General features: G+C 33.8%; 1 protein-coding gene across 17 annotated transcripts in view; it reads left to right on the top strand.

Moving 5' to 3' along the window:
- The window catches only part of LOC141450556 (uncharacterized), a 542687-nt gene that overhangs the window by 89021 nt on the left and 441115 nt on the right, over positions 1-12551 (top strand). For 2 of the 17 annotated variants that reach the window (XM_074121200.1, XM_074121194.1), the window contains exon 1: positions 4365-4397. The exons of the other annotated variants lie outside the window; for them this stretch is intronic. The gene's annotated coding sequence lies outside the window, so the exon portion shown is untranslated. Of the gene's footprint in view, positions 1-4364; positions 4398-12551 lie in introns of those variants that run through there. 17 annotated transcript variants of the gene reach the window in all.

Below are 12551 nucleotides of genomic sequence, written 5' to 3'. Positions count from 1 at the left end.
TGTATTTAGACTTAGTTGGGTTAATTTTTATACGCCAGTTATCTAACCAAGGTTCTATTGAGTGAAGGTGGGACTGTAGAGAGCGTACTGCGAGGATAGGGTCAGAGTGTGGAGAGAATGGCAGCGAAGGTGTAAATAGTTTGGTTATTTGGTTTTTCTCCTGTTATGATACAATTAAGATTCACTATTTTCGAACTGAATACCAAAATCCTGGCAAACATCTAAAGCCACCTCTTTAGTTGTTTATCCATTCAAATATTGTAATCAGAGAAATTTAATTTAAATAAAACCTTTATTATTATTAGGTCTATTTATTAAACATTGTCTGCTATGGTTTAAAATATAAAATGAATGAATTGTATATTTTTAAGTGTCAAATGGATTTTGTTTTAGACGTCGAATAGTGAAAATGAAAAATTATTGAGCTGCACAATACATGAAATGAGTATAAAAGCGGGTATAACAGAACGACAGACAAAAAAACCGTTAAAACGCTGGTTAATAAAAGTAAAACATTGCACTGTGTTTAAAATATATTATGCACTTTGGTTTGTAAGTGAGGCGTGCGCAAAATAAAGGGAAAAAAAGTCCTTGTTCCAGACAAGTGAGTTAACACTAAGTGGGCTTGTGCTGTCCAGGAAATGGCCTGTCTTGTCTTGAAACTTGAATGAAACTCAATTAGCGGATATGGGGAAAGCCTGAGTAAGCAAATGAATGGACTTAGAATCCTTCACTTGGAGCTCATTGTTCACTAACGTTTAAAGATACGTGTATATTTAAACAAACGTTTCATTCTTCATTATTTTAATTCACACCATTCGAACTCACTAAATGGCAATTTGTTCATTTCTAGTAATTTCTGTTAATATATTACTTCTTTTTTTCCGATTTATGTATCACGAAATAATTCTTAACGTTATCTGTTCTCAAAAAGAAACGCTAACCTATCCTTTCCATAGTTTTACAATATTGTGTTGATTTATAGTTTCCTTGAATTTCAAAAACTGCAAGAGGTATAAACAAGATTGGTTAGCCATCGAACAGTTTATTTGACGAAATTGAGGAACGACTTTTCTGGCGGTTACTCATTCTGACAAGGGCAGTTTTGAAACTCTTTCCAGCTCGATGATGCCATATGGCATCACTAGTTTAAAATGTATTATTTCATGCTTAATTTTGACCAAATGATACAATTGGCATCATTTTAGTTTTCTTTCATGCCTGTTGAGGCAGCACAAGTGTGGCACAAAAAATATGAGGCACTTTTTTGTCTGCATTTGTTTTGAACTTTTTTTTAAATTTTTTTTTGCATTTTTTCTGTATAATTATTCGGTCCGGAAAGGGTTAACAACTCTAAACGGTCACAAATTTAAGCAATTAGATCTCCTCACGCCAGTACTGAATTTACTGATAAGCGCTCTCGTACTGTGCTAGGTACCACTGATAGGTACCACTTCTGGCAACTCCACCATCTCTGATACCCTCTTGTGTTATCAATTGGTTGTTAAGCGGTCCGGCCGTTTCTGAACACTTCACCATCTCTACTTCTGCTACCATTCTTACATCATGAATTCTCTTTTGTACAACTTTTCCTTGCTCGGCTCATGTATACATCATTTTAAAATAAAATTCATTCGCTGCATAATTATTCAATCAGTTTTCAGTAGCGCCCTATTCTATCTTTTTCCTCTTCTTCTTTCTTTCTTATTATTGCAGCCCATGAAGGGCTGCTTCTGTCCTAGCCTCAACAATTTTTCAATTCTAGTATCGAGACGTAGTAAGTTTTTTTTTTAGGATTATCGGCCCTAAACCCCCGAAACAGTGGTGGACCTTTAAATTTAAAGGGTTTACTCTCTTTGCCGAAGCTACAAGATAGGGCTTATCAGCTCGGAACCGTTGTGCAGATTGTGCCAGGAAGAGGAGGAAACGCCTTTCACTTGCTATTCGTTTGCGTTGCAATCGAGAGACTGCGGTACGATATCTTTGGAACTTTGAGGCCAAAGGAGATTGTAGCGTAGAAGGAACTGGTAGGGAAAGTCCTCAACCTAGGCTAGACTCAAAAGGGGAAGGCTCAATAAGCCTCTTGTGGCTGCGGTGCCGTGGGGCATGTGTCCCTTCCCGCCTTTAAAATCTAATCTACCGAAGCTATCTCCAAGGGAAGGTAGCCTTGGATGTTTAGTATTTGAGAGTATGGTGCTTGTTTGCGTGCATGTAGTGTAGGTGCATTGTGTTCCTATTGCATAATGAAAGTCCATGGAATACTGTGCTAGAAACTCGTGAGATTGCAGCACCCAGGAAGCTGCATGGAACAGCGACCCCTCTACGGGAGCATTTTCGATACTCTTTCAAAATCCTACATCCACATTTTTGTTTACCCCAAATTTTCTTTATACCAAGTTCATCATCATCATCTCTCTCTTTTTATTTCTCACGCTCTATGCGTGTGTATTAATCGGACTCAAGATCGAAATTCAGCTCCATTGAGATTACAGTCAGGATCCTAGGGAATTTCCTCCCCATTCAGAACTGAGTCTACAGTTCTCGCACCGCGTGATTAAACTGCTACAGCATCTTTACATAAAAATGTAATGTGTAATTCTGAATTCTCCTCCTTTAACTGAGTAAATTAAACACAAAATACATTCATTTCAGTAATTTAGTCAGCGTTTTCAGGGTTTTTTAAAATTTAAAATGTATTATCTATCTCTTCCACCTCAACTCTACACATCTTGGCTTCTCCAACACTCTCCAGAACTGGTCAGTATGTGGGAGCAGTGGCCAGATATATCATTTTTTCAAGTCTTATGTGTATTTGGTGAAGGTTTTTGGTTTGATAAACAGTCAGTGGAGTAATGGCGATGTCGACTGAAATTAGAAACTAGATATTGAATGATATGAAAGTGAAGTTTGTGAATGGACATCCTCCTGCAGGGTATTAGAATGACTAATTATTATTTAGGGAATAGTTGAATAGAGAAGGGGAGCCACAAGCGATCTTAGAATGCGTGAAGAGTATTTACTCATTGGAGGACATACACGAGCAATTATCCATTGTTGTTTATATATATATTATCTCAACCAATGATTACCTAATAATATTCAACAATTTACAAGCGACAGAAGGAGCATGAGAGAAAGATGGATAGATAGACACAAGCGCGCTGGGTAATTGTCCGTAAGAGGGACTTTAGAAGCGCGCTCTTGCGGAAAAACGTTCGCTTCCTGTTAGTTTTAGTTAGTCTACATCGTCACTAAAATGTATATATATAAACTCGGAGACCGGAAATCTATCTTACTGCATATAGTTGGCTTCTCTCCCCTTTATCTGTCCTCATGTAAAACATATGTCTATATATATTACATTTTACCTGCACATAAATACTTGGTGCAATGTAAACATCTGCCCATTTCTGTTCTTATGCTAATCAGTGATACCCGAATATAACCTCCAACATAACCTGGTGAAATTTCACATCCAGCACCATGGAATAAATTGCTAACGGACTACCGGATTTTATTAAAAAACAGTATTTACTCGATTTAATAATACTTTCTAAACTGTTGTCCATCCAAACTTTTCGTTATGTTTTTGTAATTTAGTTAATGGGTTACTCATTTAAAATAATTTTAAAACATAAAAATTCATAATCTTTATTAAATATGATTAAAATTATTAATTCCCGGATGTAAGCTATTTATTAAATGTACAAGAATGGCAGCACATTGAAGATATTATATAGGGCACAATTAATTTATATTACGATAATCATACTAATAACTTGTTGGATCTCAAGTGGATGTTAAATGTTTCTTTATTAGAGCGAAAGAACTAAATTTAGAGATTCAATCCAGTTAGGTGTGTTCTTTCCTTCTCGTTGAGGTTGATCCAGTTTTTCCTTCTAGAATTACAAGGTTGCTAGAAAACAGTAAATCATGTAAAATGCCAGTGTTTTTTTGTAAAGAACATTAATTATTGTTTTTACCAATTTACGTCTAGGTCTATTTTTTTCGTGATATTTTTATGGTTATATCAAAACCCTGTTAGCTGGTTTTTTATTTGTTCCGCCATTTCAATCTCAATAAATCATCTTCATGGCTTGAATATTTATTTTAATTATAGTTTTTTTAAGGTAATCTTTATTTGTTTGACGTTTATTTGATTATAAAAACTCTTGCCTTTTCATTATTATTGTTATTATTATAATTTATAAAAAATGTTAACTCGTAGAGGTTATCTCAGACAATTATTCAAAAAGCTAGTTATTATAAAAGATTAGTAATTGGTCAGTAATTTCAAATTGTCTCTCCAAAATTACTAAAGGTTTTATGTTAATCTTCTTTAATTTATTTTTTTTGCAGGTGTGTGTCCACTTTTTAATAATGAAACTTATGATGCAGTAAGTAACAACTTTTTTTATTATGTACCAAGTACCAAGTACCAAGTAAAGTAGTAATTTACACATTACTTTACAACAGTTGAACTTGACTAAAGTAAAAGAAATTACGATTTTAAGTACAAAGTTGTGTAAAGTATAAATTCATAATATTCCTGACTATATTTATATTATATAGTCTTGACTGTATAATATATTATTATTATTTTTTTTTTATGATTTAAGGCGCGTCAACATGTAAGGTTATTGGCGCCTGGAGCTTTTTTCATTGCATTGCCGGCTTCCGGACAGTATTCTCTCGTTACAGACAACACTGTCCATCACCGTACAGTGAGCTGTAAGAAGCTCCTAGGAAGAGAAAATCTAAGGGTCAGCAGCTGGATTCGAACCCGGGACTTCCGCGTGGGAGTCCAGTACACTACCGCATAGCTAATCCCTTCCCTATATATTATTATTATAATATATTATTGTTATAATTATATTGTTGAATAATTACGTAAATTATTAATTTTTATTGTTAAGTACAGTAAAAATACTTCGTGTGATCGTTTCTGATCTAAAAATGAAAGAACTGGCCATTAATTTAAATTTTTTCGCAGAATAATTCAGATGAACACCAAGAACTGAGCGGTTTGTGTATACTGGATTCCATGCGGAGAACCCGAGTTCCAACTGCCTCGCTCTTATATTTTTACTTCCGAGGAGCTCTACTCAAAGCAAACAAAAGAATCAGAAAAATACGAGATCATTAAATAGTTTCTCCAGAAGAATTTTAATTTGTTTTGCGCATCCTCTTTTAAGATCATTCCTCTCAGTTCTTCTGTATTATTATCAATAACAAAACTAAAAAAATCCTTATTTTTTACTTTTTTGGATCGTAAGTGAGTGGAAAATTAATGAAATCAGCTTTCACCAATTCCTTTAGCAGTTTGATTAGATTTACCAAATTAGGATTATATGTAGGCGGTACATGTTAAAATGAAATATGTCTGCTGGTTTCGTAATTTATAAGCTGAATAGAACGTCAAATAATCAGCAAATTTTTATACTTGCGTCTGTCTGTCAATCAATCAAATTACGATTACCCAAAGCTTGCTGAAAAATGGAATAACTTTGGACATTGGTATCACAATCTCTGACTGTTTTCATCAGCATTTTCAGCTGGTTTTCATTTTATTGTATTATGTCGCCAGGTAATCATTTTCCAGCATTTCCATGTGGGGGAACAGGAATTATTGAAGAAAAACAGTAAAACTGTAAAATTGCAAAGCTTCTAGGGAATTTAAATTCTTTTTGATTCATCTGAAACAAGTTGTTGGAAAATATTAATGCTCATTAAATGCGATTTACTAGGAGCACGAAGTGAACTAAAGTGGTTTTCCGTTTGCCACAGCCAAATATATTTCGGGTATTTAAGGCAAATGTGTCGGACGTCTGTTTAAACCATTTTAAACACCTTTCGGTTGAACATTTTCAGATTTCATCAATTTGTATGTAACTTTTATATTATTCAAGTAAAATGAATTATTCAAAAAGATTCCTAAAAACTGGGGAGTTAGTTTCAGAGTCAAGGAACTCTTATCTCAGCTGGCCCACTTAGATAAAGCTCCAGGTACGATCCTTCCCTTGGTACGAAGATTCTAACTTTAATAAAATAACCCGTGTTGTAATGACAAAAAGTAACTAATCTGTTAAAATTCTATTTAAAAAATTGGTCTTTAATCAGATCTGGGATTTATACAAATCCATAAAAATGTCAATAGGAACCAATTATCCGTGAACATTGTAAACATATAACGGTTTCTAATTCTATCCTTAATCTAACTATACGTCTGCTTAGCAAATCGTTGCCCTTGAACTTCTTCAATGTCCAAACGGAAATTCCATATAATTAACCATAACAGTATGTTTGCCCGGCATTCGTTTAATGAAGGCATGAGTTTCGTGTTTCTTGAATTTAAAGAACTTTTTCATTTTTTTTTTTAAATGAAGAAAAACTGTAAAACAAAATTACAGCCTTGCATCATTGGTAACATTGATTTATATACTTCTATGAAATTTTCATCGTTCTGACGAACATTTTCGCTGGGAAACGCTTCTTAAGGCAGTTCTAGGGAGAAAAGAAGTGATTTAAGGTTCCTCCCTTTGAAGGATCAGTTACATACAATGAGCGGCCTCATTATCTGATAAACATTAAGAAGAATATCTTAGTGATACTCTACATTTTCGGAAAATCGGTTGTGCGAAAGTATTTAATAAATTGGCGAATTCATTTCGCACAAAATAATTTTTAAACAAAAATTGTACCCTCTAAATTGTGGAATAAGAAAGTTTTGTGCATCTAGAAATCTACATGTTACGATTGCTTTAATAATCAAATGTATAACGATGAGTATTGTCGGTAGGAGTTGATTTTTATTTTTAAAAAAATTAGGTTAAACTTAAAATGTTCACTTTAACTTTTTCTGAGTTTTCTACTGAAAATAAACTTTTAAGTTGAAATAGTTATTTATTTAACAAGTGTGGAAAGTAGTACTTTTCCTCACGCGAGGCAGGGTTTCCACGCACGAGCGAGCGAAGGGAGGCGAGTGCAAGTGCAAATTGCCGAGTGTGAGGAAAATACTTTACACTAGAGTTAAATATTATATTTTTTCTGCAACCATTAGATTTATTAACTAAAAAAATTAAAAATTTCATTTTTACAGTCTACAAAAAGTAATTTATTTATTATAAACATTTATTGTTATATTACAATTATTTACATTACGAGGTGTGTTCAAAAAGTAACGGGAATTTTCGGTTTTTGAAAAAAATATTTATTTATTCATCTACATTAATATTGTCGCCTTCAAAGTAGTCCCCTTCGCATACAATACACTTGTGCCAGCGCTTTTTCCAATCCTCGAAACACTTCTGAAACTCGATCTTAGTGATAGCTTTCAGCTCTTTCAGCGATTCGCTTTTAATGTCATCTATGCTTGTAAAACGACGGCCTTTTAATTTTCTCTTTATGTTTGGAAATAGAAAAAAGTCACATGGAGCCATGTCTGGCGAATATGGAGGCTGGGGCATCGTTAAAGTTTTGTTTTTGGCCAAAAATTCACGAACAAGCAATTAAGTGTGAGCAGGTGCATTATCGTGGTGCAAAATCCATGAATTGTTTTGCCACAAATCCGGGCGTTTTTTTCGGATTGCTTCACGCAAACGGCGTTGAACTTGTAGGTAGTACTCCTTATTGATTGTTTGACCTTGTGGCAAGAATTCATGATGCACTATGCCATTAAAATCGAAGAACACAGTGAGCATAACCTTCACATTCGACCGCACTTGTCGAGCCTTTTTCGGTCTTGCGATCCAGAATGCCTTCACTGGGACGATTGAGCCTTAGTTTCGACATCATATCCGTAAACCCATGTTTCGTCACCTGTTACAACACGTTTCAGTAGATCCGCATCGTTGTCGACTTCATTGAGTGACTCTTGAGCAACTTCCATTCTCCGCTGTTTTTGTTCGAAATTCAACAATTTTGGAACAAATTTTGCTGCCACACGTTTCATACCCAAAACATCCGAAAATATTTCATGGCATGAGCCAATTGATATGGCAACATCATCAGCGACTTCTCTGATTGTGATTCGGCGATCGTTCATAACCATTTCTTTCACTTTTTTCACGTTTTCATCGGTTGTTGATGTGCTTGGAGGTACAGGTCGTTCGTCATCTTCAACGTTTTCGCGGCCATCTTGGAAACGCTTATACCACTCGTAAATCCTTGTTTTACTCATAGCAGACTCACCATATGCCTTTATTAACATTTCACACACTTTATTTCATTTTTTACGCAAAATTTAATACAAATTCTTTGATCCATTTTTTTTAACAAACAAAAATCGCCAAGCTCGAAAAACACGTCTAACCTTAACGGCTGCCACTTAAGAAGTAAACAATGAATATTACTGAAAATTTTATCGTACTTCAGGGGCATGTGTACCAACATAATAAAAACAAAATTTTTACAATCAGACTCTCCAAACCCGCGAAATTTAAAAATTCCCGTTACTTTTTGAACACACCTCGTACTTACGTATTTACATTACTTATTACATTTTCTGCTGTTTCTTTTATTGATGGAGGAGTGTTTTCTAAACAGGCATCACTAGAATCCATTTTAAATTTCTATAAGGTAACACTATAACCTTTTTAACTGTTATAATTAAAAATATCTAATTATTTATTAAAGTATTATTTTTATTTCTATATTCCTTTCAATTTTTATTTTATTTTTTAATATTCGTTTTTTAATTATTTAGTTACGTTAAATAAGCTTATTAAAGTTTTACAGAAAATATTTATGTTAATAACAAAACTTCTTATATCAAGGAAGCACAATAAAGTTTTTCCACTCACTTGTGCGGAAAGTGACACTAATGGGAATTTCCCCCCACTAGTGTGGGAAGTTGGGCATTACACAGCTGATTTTAATTGAGTAATGAGAACTTCCCTACATGGTTGCAGAAAAAAGTTATTTTAACACTTTATAGAAGAACATTATCTTAAGCCAATCCAGTTGCAGAGGTGTCTAAAGAGCCACGGGCATCTTTTATCGACAGATGTCCGAATGAAGTTTTCGTATCATTAATCTGGTCGGAATAGATTATATGATTAAAAAAAAGAGAAATCTCCAAAACGCTCTTTCAATCAAAATATTCTTACTGTTCTTTACAATATTGATTGATCTAAAGTGAGAATCGACTATATACAAGATATGAAGAAGTGTAATTTGGAATAAAGCAGATGTTATAAAGAAGTAAATAAATGTAGTCAACAAAAAGTTTAATGCGATGGATTCAATTCTGATTCTTTAATCAAAGTCGGGATTAATTCACTAATTCTAGATTCACTAAAACTACTCCTAATTTTTCATTCGTTAGTCGAAATTTGGCCCTTTGTACTTCTTAGAGCAAACTTAGTTTCGCATAGTGGGTTGATCAGAAGAAAGTAAAGCATTTCTCCGCGGATTAATTAGAATATTTTTAAACTTTTTCTGAATTTACCAAGACATAAAAGTCGTGTTATTGTAATATCAACAAAGTGATTCTCAAATAATAAATTTGACCAAATATTTACCATTTCTAACTGGTTAAAAATTAGTTTATTATTCATATTAAATGGTAGGCTTACCTAAAGATGGATGTGTAGAATTTATTAGGAAAAACATCAAATCTTTTGTCAATTAATATAGAAGTCACTCATTATAATTCATATTTCTTAAAATCTGTACATTTCCAAATGAAATTGTGAAACTTTCGTGAAAATAACTTGAATTCGCTCGCGCCTCGACCAAACAGGTATGGCTTTTTTCCATGTTAATGCATTTATAAAGGAGGCCGTATTGTTTGAGGCCGGATGTGTTCGCGGACCGGCCGTTGCTCGCGCCTGCTCTAAAGTATTAAGTACAGCGCCATTACCTTTATAACACTAAAAGAAATTCAATTTGAAAGTAAATTGTAAATTTAAAGGCAGTTACGTTTAGCGGAACTATAATTTTACTAATTAAATTTTTGTAGTTCTTAGCGGTTCTTTCCGTACAAAATATTTTAAAAAATTTACCAGATATATAATGGATTTCAACGGATTTTTAATTCTTTTTCTTATTCTTGTCATTTCATTTATTTATTTTAAAGATGTAGTATTTTTTTTGAATGACAATATCTTGTATTGCTAAAGCACAAGTTTCCTTTATTTGCATCTATACATCCTGAATATTAAAGTTGCGAGAACATATTTCTCTAGAAATTAGATTTAACGCCGGATATTATATAATGTAAACAACATGGAAAGTTTCTTTTATATTCGCTTCTATGTGTATTCAAGTAATATCTATGAGATATAAGGTTATCCTCATTTCCCCAAAATGAGGGGAGATTCATTTCATATTTTTGTTAAAATTAAATTACTCCGGAAAAAGCACCGAATTTACACATAACGGAAGTAAATAATTATTATCAGATGTTGACACGAGAAAACGTTTTTTTTTTTTTATCTGAGCAACAAAGTAAACAGTGTTTATATCAGTGAATCATAGGATCTGGCGCAATGCATCGTAATATCCGGCCTGAAGATTTGCCTCATTATTATTATTACAGTTTTAAATAATGTTAGTGGTGGAATTTTTGGTTTTTAAGTGAAACTAAAATGCTCCGTTATTAATTATTTTGAAATAGAAGAGGAAAGAGTTTGTAAAGGTACATTGCTTCTATACTTTTTGTGTTTGTTCGTATATCTGTATTTGTGAGAGAGACTGACTATATTTTACTTATATTTACGGTGACCATTCGTACTGTTTTTGGCAGTACTGTTTTTTTAAAACGCTGTCCTTTTTTTTTTTTTTAAGCATAAATGTCCTGTTTTTTATTTATTTGTACTGTTTTTCGATGAAATTTAAATTATACTCAAATTTAATTTTTTGAATGTAAAAATATAGTATAAATGTGCAACAATTAAGTTCGCAAATAATCGTTTAGAAAAAAATTTTCCCTGTATATCAACTTTGAACGAACCTTTAGCGTAAAACACAACCTGTTTTACCGATAGAGTAGACTAGTCGACTAGTGTAAACATCGATCGCTAATCGTCATGTAAAAACTAATAACTAAACTAACCTATACTATTATATAGTCATTGTTTTGTAATAACCGATCTCGTGTTAATGAACGTATTAATATTTTTTATAGGTTTTTTTTTGCACCTTGTCCTGTTTTTTGATAGAAAATAATGGTCACCGTACTTGTATTGGACCTGCAGTGATGTTAAAATTAGAAATCTCTGCCCATCTTCCGACGATTTCGACAATTTGCCCCAATCTTCAGCATATCGTGATCAAATCAGATTATACCAGAGTGCTGCACTGTTGTTTTTAGGCCCTTATTGTGAAGTGCAATCTGTCACTGCAAATTTAGCAGCCTATCACAGTAACAGTTCTATAATGCGTTCTTTCCGCCTTGAAACTCTAGTCAGAAAACGGTTTTTAAATACAGGAATGTATAAAAGGCAGCATCCTTTGTCCTGAACAGTGTTTACTTCAGTCCTACAGTATACTACTGGACTTGTATTTATTTTTCTGACGTTTGGTAGTTTGGCAGTTCGCAATTTGTGCAGGTTAAAGAGCGCATATAATTAGCACATAACCAAAAAGTAAAGTAAAGTAATCGCCTATTTTTTTCAGGCGGGGCTTAACGTCCAACTACCAATTAGGTGTCGTGGACGGAGGCGACTAGCAAACATACTTTACTGTAAATTTCTTTTATTAACCATTAAATAAAGACCGGGTATCGAACCCAGTACCACAATACATATTAGCTTCGCAGGTCTCGCCTACCGTGGCACATAACTATTAGGATTTTATGTGGGGAAAACAATTTCTTGGAATGTCGTACCGTATCTTTGGATATACTAGTGGTAACAGTTGATGCAATTGCATAACCAAGAATATTGTATTTTTAGGAGTAAGTAATTTAATAAAAGCGAATTCCATTGCCTCCTAAAACATCTGTTGTGCCATCCTTAGGATTGTAAGTATAACGAAAGCGTTTGTATAGTGTGTACGTATGTGTGTAGATTTAATGAAGAGTTCTCCAGTTTGTCTTTGGTTTCCTAACTCCCTAAGAACTTCTGCAGGCCCCTCGAGTATTGTGTCAGTGACGGGAATGTTAGTATTGAGAGTTGATTGTGTAGTTAGGATAGGGTACACGCAGGAACACCAAGAGCCTAGAAGAAGTAGGAAACGATATCTACAAATCAATATTTTTCATTTTATTGTTACTAAAACGCGAACGTAATTACGGTTATTGGCGCTGGGATCCCTTTTCCATGGCACTGCCGGCCTCTAGACAGAGTTCTCTCGTTACAGGCAACACACTATCCACCGCTGGATAGTAATCCGTAGTTTTCTAACAAGAAAAAAGTCTAAGGGTAGAATGGACTCGAACAAAGGAAATCTCTTTCTTTTTTAATATTATTTGTCCGTGATGAAAATTGAGACCTCCATCAAGATACGATCAAAGATATTGATACACAGTTCTGTTCACAGTCACTCGGGCGCAGGCATCAAAACTGAAAAGTAATGATTTATTTTTGAAGACAAACGTTATGTCATCT

This window comes from Rhodnius prolixus, unplaced genomic scaffold (genome assembly GCF_049639745.1).
Source record: "Rhodnius prolixus isolate KJV_2025 unplaced genomic scaffold, Rpr scaffold_2, whole genome shotgun sequence".
Taxonomy (NCBI): Eukaryota; Metazoa; Arthropoda; class Insecta; order Hemiptera; family Reduviidae; genus Rhodnius; species Rhodnius prolixus.
Note: the sequence above shows the minus strand (reverse complement) of the source record. Positions and strands in the feature narration are given on the sequence as shown.